A 9,134-nucleotide genomic window follows, 5' to 3' on the forward strand; every position below is an offset into this window, starting at 1 on the left:
GCACGCACGCACGCAAAGCACGCACGCACGCACGCCACGCACGCACGCACACACACACACACACACACACACACACACACACACATATACACACACATATATATATATATATAATATATATATTATATTATATATATATAATATATATATATATTAATATTATATATATATATATATATATATATATATAGTATATTATATATATATATATATATATTATGTGTGTGTGTGTAGAATACTATCAAGAGCATATAAAGAAGGTATATTCGTTATAATGCTCTTGATACTATCAGGAGTAGATAATAGGAATGGTCCCTATATCTACTCCTGATACTATATACGTCTAATCGGCATGGTTTTATTACTGAAATATTGTAGTCGCACCAAAAGCTTCTTTATTTTAATGAAATTCTAGCACATGTAGGTCGATCCGTCATTATTTCCCCTATTACATGTAGACCTACGACATGTCTGCTCATGATGAGAGCTTAGCTGTTTGATTCACAGTTTCATTTGCTACGGTTGCGTTATGATTTTGAGGCATCTAAACGTGTTTTGTACTTTAGACGGGTCCTTTTATATATAACGGTGCCATTGCTTAATAACGCGCTATTAATGATCAAGGTACTATCAGCAGCCCGTAGCCAGCTTTCTATTTGGGGGGGGGGCTTCGTTTTTCAATGTTGCAATTTGCACCGGCAGGGGGCGTGTCAGGATTTGTACCAGCGGGGGGTCTAACCGTAACCAAAGCGAGCACGCGAAGGGGGCGGTCTGGGGGGCCCTCCCCCAGAAATTTTTAAAATTAACCCCTCAGATCGCGTTTTTTCTGCGCGAGTAAGGCGGGCGTCCGGACTCCCTGGACCCCCCTAAAACACGCCCCTGCTCGGTGCGCGAAGCGACCAGGCGAGGGGAGCCAGCGACCGCAGCGGGGGAGGGTGCTGGGAGCGCGGTGTTCACTGTTCACCCTCCCGCACGCATGGATGAATTTTGCCCAATTATTACACTAAAATGGGAGCGACCTGAGGTGAAATTCTTGCCCAAAATTTTCAAATATTATTTTTTGCTGGTGGGGTGGCGGGGGACGGGCCTCGGGCGGGGCGGTTCGTTCGAAACCCGAACCCCCCCTGGCTACGGCCTGCTATCAGTAACATGGGGCGTAAATCCCGGGGGGATGGGGCGGGGGATGCACTTCCCCCGCTCTTGAAGGAGGAGGATGGCCTGTACAAATATCTCCCCTGATATTCAAAAAAAAGAGAAAAAAAAGAATAGCAAAAAAAGAATAGAAAAATAAAATAGAATAGAATTAAAAAGAATAGAAAGAATAGAAAAAAAGAGAGAAAAAATAGAAAAGCAAAAAAGAATAGCCAAAAAGTAAACATACAAAAACACGTGAAATTGTGAGAAATTGCAATTCTTACCTGTGTTTTAATACATGTATTATTACCAGGAGCTAAGATAATATAAGGAATCCTATATAATATAGGATCCTATATTATCTTACTCCTGTTATTACTATAGTAACCTAACTGTGTACACTCTCTGAAAAGTCATGAAAAGTGTTTTGAATTCCTAACTTGTTAGGGTGAGTCTAAGGGTTGGCAGATAGTGTCATCAGACATGAGAATATGGCCCACAGTATGCCTCAGATTGCCAGGAAAATGGCTTAAATATTTCAAAATTTTCTGGGGGGGGGGGCATGCCCCAGAACCCCCCTAGCACTGGCATGCCTACCGCGCACGCGGATCTGCCTCGGCAGGCCAAGTGTTAATTTCGCCCCCGGCTATCGCCGATCACCCCCCCCCCACACACACTCCTCGGTACGGATTTACGCCCCTGATCAGTGAGGCCTAAATTTGCAAGAGTCAAAAATATTGTCAGAACGTCACGCTTTCTAACCGGTCATCCCTGCATAAATACATCATAATAAAAAGAGTAGCATAATATAACTTTTTTAGATGTTATTATTATTACTCTTGATAATAATACTGCAACCTCAGCTACCGAACCGAACCGCCACCACAACATACTACAGAAGTGAGCAAAAAACTATTTTTGTTATTGTATGCACGCGCCTTTATACCTATACTAAACATGAATAGAAATTGGCCACTGCTATTTGTGTCGTTTTTAGGTTTTAAACGTATTGATTTGTCTGTCATTAGCAGCAAATGAAGTCGCGCGCCCATTCAATCATATATATAGCAATATCGATCTTCTATTCTATATCTATGAATTCAAAACTATATCTAGCTTCACTACCTGTTTAGCTAATCTGCAGCGGCGTGCATGTTGCCACATTAGATAGATCGTCATACTACCTGTATTGCCTCGCTAACAAACGCTAACCACCTTTATATGAGCTGAAGGCCGCAGCATGCAATACTTTACGTGTCTCGTCTATGACGAGTCCTTTCATGCGATAGTCGGGCGCAGAGTTATGCTTGATATTGTAACGCTGTTTGTCCTAGCTACACCAGGTATAGCTAGGTCACCGAATAACATTGCTGGCTCCGTGGACAAGTTATTGCGCGTGAAAGCTTTATACCTTTAGCATGCATGACACCTGCCAGATGTATACTGAGCGCGAATTTTAGTCCAACTCTAGGCCTAACTCAAGTTAACACGAAAGAGAGAGAGAGAGAGAGCAGAGAGAGAGAGAAGAGAGAGAGAGAGATTAGCCGGAGAGAGCAGAGCAAATAGAGCTGAGCACGAGAGAACGAAAAGAGGGACACCTTTACATGGCGGAGAATGAGACAAAATTTAAAGCCGCTTAACTTCTAGCGATGACGATCAAGCTGATTAGATCTAACGCTAATTCTGTGCGCAATCCTACCACCCCAACTCTGTCATCCACTTCAACTCTATCACTAATCGTAGCTGTTACCGTATCCTAGCACACCCAAAACCCTCACACATAGCCTAGAGCTGAGCTACACGACACGCGATGTGTAGACATTGTTGGTCGACACACCGCCTGCACCGGGCCTCGTATTTTGGTCGCTTAAACGTTATATTGATCTAGTTTTTATATTGATCTGTTTTTATTTACTGATGTTGATATATATATATATATATATATATATAATATATATACATATTTATATATATATTACATAGAGAGAGAGAGAAGAAGAAGAGAAGAAGAAGAAGAAGAAGAAGAGAGGAGAGAGAGAAGAGAGAGAGAGAGAGAGAGAGAGAGAGAGACGAAGAGAGAGAAGAGAGAGCGTGATGAGAGAAAGAGAGCGAAAGAAGAGAAGAGAGCGAAGAGAGAGGGGGAGAGAGATTCTTTCATTACACGACCTAACGACGACGCATCAATCGATTCCGATGGTGGCGAAATTCGAATGCCAACACACATATTAGTTTATACTAACGACCTTGGGTTCATAGTTCGCGGACACACTTTGCGCTATTACGCGCTTCATCGCGCTACTTTCCACGGGCGCTTACTTTGGCCCCAGGCCGTCGACGTCATCACTGCAGCTGGCACGTGACGTGGGCGCAAGTCGCCCAAAAGGCGTGTTTAACTCGCGCGGTTTCCGTGACCTCAGCCCGCTAGTTAGCACGCACATCTGACTGTTCATGGCTACACGCGCGGCGTCGTGCAGCTCATTGGCTATGATGCAACAAGGTTTGACAGCGTAGTCAACGTATACAGAGTCACAATCTACGAGAGATTACATCGACAAAGAAGTACTCTTACTTTTACTCGGCACTCAGCGAAAATATAGAAGATATGTCCGACAGTGATATAGTCCGTGGATATACTACTCTACGCTGAGGTTATGTACGTAGGGATTGGCACGCGGACGCTCCCCGAACCGGACACACCCGCCTAACTGAGCCAATCAGCTACCGAGCTGAGTTGCCTAGCTGAAAGACCCAAGCGCAACTATAATTATTATCTTTCAGCTCTTCTTTACCATGTTTTTTATGCATCAGCGTAATTCGCGCATATACTAGCTCATGTAAACCTTAGTGCAATTTTTTTTACAGAATGTAAGTACTAATCGAATCCGCTGCGTTATCGCGGAATTCTTGATAGATCTGATATATTTCCATTTCCCTAGATAGTAATATTTTTTTTTATATTGGTATGCAATTTAATGTACGTCTTGTGCTATCAAAGATGGAAGCTAGGTGCGAGCCTGTGTGTGTGTTTGGAATTTCTTATGAGGACGGGCAAATAGAGAGCACATGATACGTTCTTCGTATAAACAACAGCAATAATGATAGTTGTTGATTTTGTTTCGCGTACGAAACGATTAGGGTGACGAACACATTTTAAACGATCGCTTCGTATTTTTACTATTCAACGTGAACGCGTTACTAACGCGTTGTCAGCATAGTACTGTTATTCTACGGAACTGGTGTTAGTTTGTGAAGAAAACTTCCGTCGAGAAATTAAATCCAGGTCGCGATCATGTCACCACTGAGGCATATCGCAAAAATCTCACAACTAGCCACCGTCGATATCATGCCCGTGACCTGTTTACAAGTGTACGTATATATATAATATCTATCTATATATATATATATATATAAATATATATGTATATTTAATTTATATATGCATTTCCTAGGTGCAGTAGTACGAATCGCATGTTTGTGCAGCGAATTACGATCCACTGTCTCCGGCGGTTGGGCAAATGTTGCAATAGTGGTTCAATTCATGCACGCCCAGTCACAGGCACTTGGAGCGTTTCAATAAAATATAATGCTAAATAAATAATGCTCTATTTACTACCAAAGTCTTAATGTTTTTCTACTCTCTTTCACCTATTATTGCTGACAATTTTCCTGTAAATGACGTCCAAATGCTCATCTGCAACACACTGCTCACACCGCTGGGCCGCCGCACGCTAGCTACTGCACACTGACACATAATGTCTGATTAATATCAGGACTAGATAATAGGGAATTTCCCTATTATCTACTCCTAATAATATAAAGTATATATATATACACACTGTCACTATATATTTATGTGTCAGTGTGCAGCAGCTAGCAGTGCGGTGTACTTGTGTGTTGCAGATGAGCATTTGACCGGCATTTACAGGTGATTATAGGCGAAATAGAGTAGAGAAACATTAATTAAGACTTTGGTAGTAAATACATTTCGTGTTTATTTACCTTTTTTATTGAGACGTCAAAGTGCTTGATTTAGCATTATATTTTATTGAAACCCTCCAAGTTCCTGTGCGCCCAGTCGGTCTATATCTTAAGGATACTCTCAAGGTTTTACGAAAATTTTTACCGATTTTTAATTTTCAACTTTATTGATGGCCTAATTACACTATGTGCCACCTGTGTACATGCTCATTTCTCCATATAACGGTACATGTGAACTGTCAGAGCGTTTTCTTGCCCGCGTACATGTGTAGTGAGCCGCGACTGACGTCAGAAAAACCGCTGATTTCTCCGTTCCAATTTCTGACTTAGCTGATTACGACTCGGAATAATTTATTTTACACTCGTTTTAACGGTAACATATTGCTGTAAAAAAGTGCGTCAGGTATTGTTATTAAGTGCCGTATTTATGAGTTATGTCTCTTTATTCGCAAAAATTTTTAAATTCAAACGTGCGACTTGAATTTAGGCAGTTTTTAAAATTTTGCTCGGTAAATATAAAACTTAAAGAAAAATCCTGATGCACTATTTTGGTACATATTGTGCTTAACATGTGGCGAAAATTTTGTATCCTCACTCTTTCTGGTAATTGAGAAATATCCAAAATACCATTTTTACATAAAAATTCAAAATTTTTTGTGGTAACAATTAGGTGCTGGAAATTTCATGAAATTGTTTGCCTTGAGCATAGAGATACATCTCCTCTATAAAGAAAAAACTGATTGATTCGATTCATTCGTCAATAAACGTTTAATCTTCATTAGAGCAATACCCGTGCAAAAGGTTGAGAGTATCCTTAATCTTATTTACGTTTCTAGTGCATATTCACCACACGCGAACGCACAGCGCGCGCGCATGCACCACACGATGATTAATACGCCCCTGCCGAGCAAATTGCCAACATTGAAAAACGAACCCCCCCCAATAGAAAGCTGGCTACGGGCCTGGTTACAATACATAGTAATAATAATTATAATGTATAGACAATCCGTCGCACAGCCTGGTCGGGCTAATAGTAGTATAGCAAAACAAGGACCACACAATGTCAATAAGTGTGCTAGTCATGCTTTTTGTGTATATATCCTTGGTAGTTATCAAATTTTATGAATTCAGAATTTTATTGTAAAAGTATGCTATATTGGATGGATGGATGGATGTTGGATGGATAATTGCCTTTAAAAAAAAGGAAAAAGCCGTGACTAGTCGCTGTCTGGTCTTGCCTAGAGGCGACATCTTTCGGAAGAAAAAGTTCCCTCTGCGCAGCAAGGGCGCTGCAATCGCTTGGCCTTCGCTGAGCCATCGCGTACACAACATCAGCGTCAGCAGTAAACTACATAACATCAACTTATTTTTGTTGTTTTTGAACGTCGTATGCACGGATGTTCTAAATAAGTACCACTGTAATGCAAGCAGTGTGAGATACGTGATACCATCAAGATAAGTTTGTGAGTGGCTGTTACTGGTACTGGGTGGTGAAAGTGGTCTAGTGTCGTGTGTTGTGTGGCAATGTGAATGTTATATTTTCGACTTTCTATTTTGATCATGTACTGTACTAGTGCATCGATGGCGCTGCATGAAGCAGAGTTATGATGGCGATCTCCGATCTCTATGTTGATTGTTGTTATTAACGTGTAATATCGATCTCTCACCACTAAATACATACGACTATTTAAGCCATATCTTATATTATTATAATCTCGTGCAGGTCACAACCGTTTCAATCACATGATAACCTCGCATACATGAACTAGTTGGCAAAGTTATCGAAGCTGATACATGTATGATGTAGGTCAGAAATTGTCACAGCTAGGCCTACTGACAGACCTGACACTGTGTAAGCACTAGAGTAGAGATACAATAATGTAACCCAACAAGAGTGTAGTACCTTACTCTTGTTGGGTTACATTATTGTATTTATGCAAGCACAAGTGTGTCATTGGATTTCAACACATCTGGCTTGCTGAATTCAGGGTTTACAAATACAAGCAATTATTTGAGCTGAGCTTACAAATTTGTAAAAATCTCATTACCCGGCCACTTGTGTTTCACACTTGCAAAGAATTCTTGGTATAAATTTCGGTCGTTTGTATTCAGCAATTGACATTGTGTTTGCACATATTTCAGGTTGATTATCTGTTGAACAGAAAAGGCTATCATTAATGTCAACAGAATAATTTGAAAATGACGACAAGACGCACTGTTACTGGATCCCGGACAGAGGTAAACTATATATGCAAATAAATGTAGGATAATCCATAGGGATGTAACAATGCATTGAAATTTAGATTAACTGAAATAGTAAGTACCTAGGTAACAATGCGTTGATGACAAACATATATGATATTTTAAAGCTATGGTCCAGCAAGTTCAGTGATATTTTTTTGACTTTCGTTAATGGTGAATTAAACATAATTTCTGCTAGATATGGTGTGGGTGTTAAGTTAATTTATTGTTTCTAAGGAGAATGTCAATTGTAGAATTCATGGCCCATGCAAGTCCTCATTGCCGCGTGGTTGACACCCTTGTAGGCAGTGCATGTTTCCCTATATTCAGGAGTTGATTTCAATGTCACATCTTAATTTACAATGTTCCAAGTAACTCAAAAATGTATTGAACCTGATGTCCCGATGATCGATTATAATCGAAAGTCAGTTGTTTGCAGCAACCGACTAAGCGCTCGATTATGAAAATATATAATCGATTGTGAAAAAAAGACGACAATACTTACCACATTGTTTGCTCAGGAGTTTATTGACTGACAAAATATTTTTTGCGATATGCCTCAGTGGTGACATGATCGCGACCTGGATTTAATTTTCTCGACCGGAAGTTTTCTTCACAAACTAACACCAGTTCCGTAGATAACAGTACTATGCTGACAACGCGTTAGTAACGCGTTCACGTTGAATAGTAAAAATACGAAGATCGTTTAAAATGTGTTCGTCACCCTAATCGTTTCGTACGCGAAACAAAAATCAACAACTATCATTATTGCTGTTGTTTATACGAAGAACGTATCATGTGCTCTCTATTTGCCCGTCCTCATGAAGAAATTCCAACACACACACAGGGCTCGCACCTAGCTTCCATCTTTGCATAGCACAAGACGTACATTAAATTGCATACCATATTTACTATCTAGGGAAATGGAAATATATCAGATCCATCAAGAGTTCCCGATAACGCACGGATTCGATAGTACTTACATTCTGTAAAAAAAATTGCACTAAGGTTTACATGAGCTAGTATAGCGCGAATTACGCTGTGCATAAAAAACATGGTAAAGAGGAGCTGAAAGATAATAATTATAGTTGCGCGTTGGTCTTTCAGCTACAAACTCAGCTCGGTAGCTGATTGGTCAGTTAGGCGGGTGTGTTCGGTTCTGGAGCGTCCGCGTGCCAATCCTACGTACATACCTCAGCGTAGAGTAGTATATCCACGGACTATATCACTGTCGGACTATCTTCTATATTTTCGCTGAGTGCCGAGTAAAAGTAAGAGTACTTCTTCGTCGATGTATCTCTTCGTAGATTGTGACTATGTATACGTTGACTACGCTGTCAAACCTTGTTGCATCATAGCCAATGAGCTGCACACGCCGCGCGTGTAGCCATGAACAGTCAGATGTGCGTGCTAACTAGCGGGCTGAGGTCACGGAAACCGCGCGAGTAAACACGCCTTTTGGGCGACTTGGCCCCACGTCACGTGCCACTGTGCCAGCTGCAGTGATGACGTCGACGCCTGGGGCCAAAGTAAGCGCCGTGGAGAGTAGCGCAGCGCGTAATAGCGCAAAGTGTGTCCGCGAACTATGAACCCAAGGTCGTAGTATAACTATATGTGTGTTGGCATTCGAATTTCGCCACCATGGAATCGATTGATGCGTCGTAGTTAGGTCGTGTGATGAAAAAATCCCCCCCCCCCCCGTCTCTCTCGCTTTCTTCTTCTTCTTCTTCTTCTTCTTCTTCTTCTTCTTCTTCTTCTTCTTCTTCTTCTTCTTCTTCTTC

At 41.0% G+C, this 9,134-nt stretch overlaps 1 protein-coding gene and 1 long non-coding RNA gene across 2 annotated transcripts in view; one reads left to right on the forward strand and one right to left on the reverse strand.

The window, feature by feature from the left end:
* LOC106806348 overlaps positions 1–8,830 on the reverse strand; it is a 13,491-nt gene extending 4,661 nt beyond the window's left edge. Inside the window, exon 1 of the mRNA XM_014808257.1 lies at positions 8,547–8,830. The gene's annotated coding sequence lies outside the window, so the exon portion shown is untranslated. The remainder of the gene's footprint in view (positions 1–8,546) is intronic.
* LOC106806349 lies at positions 6,420–7,298 on the forward strand. The gene is made up of 2 exons (XR_001393534.1): positions 6,420–6,575; positions 7,255–7,298. It is a non-coding gene; the product is annotated as an uncharacterized LOC106806349 (long non-coding RNA).
* Positions 8,831–9,134: the final 304 nt, after the last annotated feature.

This window comes from Priapulus caudatus, unplaced genomic scaffold (genome assembly GCF_000485595.1).
Source record: "Priapulus caudatus unplaced genomic scaffold, Priapulus_caudatus-5.0.1 Scaffold155, whole genome shotgun sequence".
NCBI classification, from domain to species: Eukaryota; Metazoa; Priapulida; class Priapulimorpha; order Priapulimorphida; family Priapulidae; genus Priapulus; species Priapulus caudatus.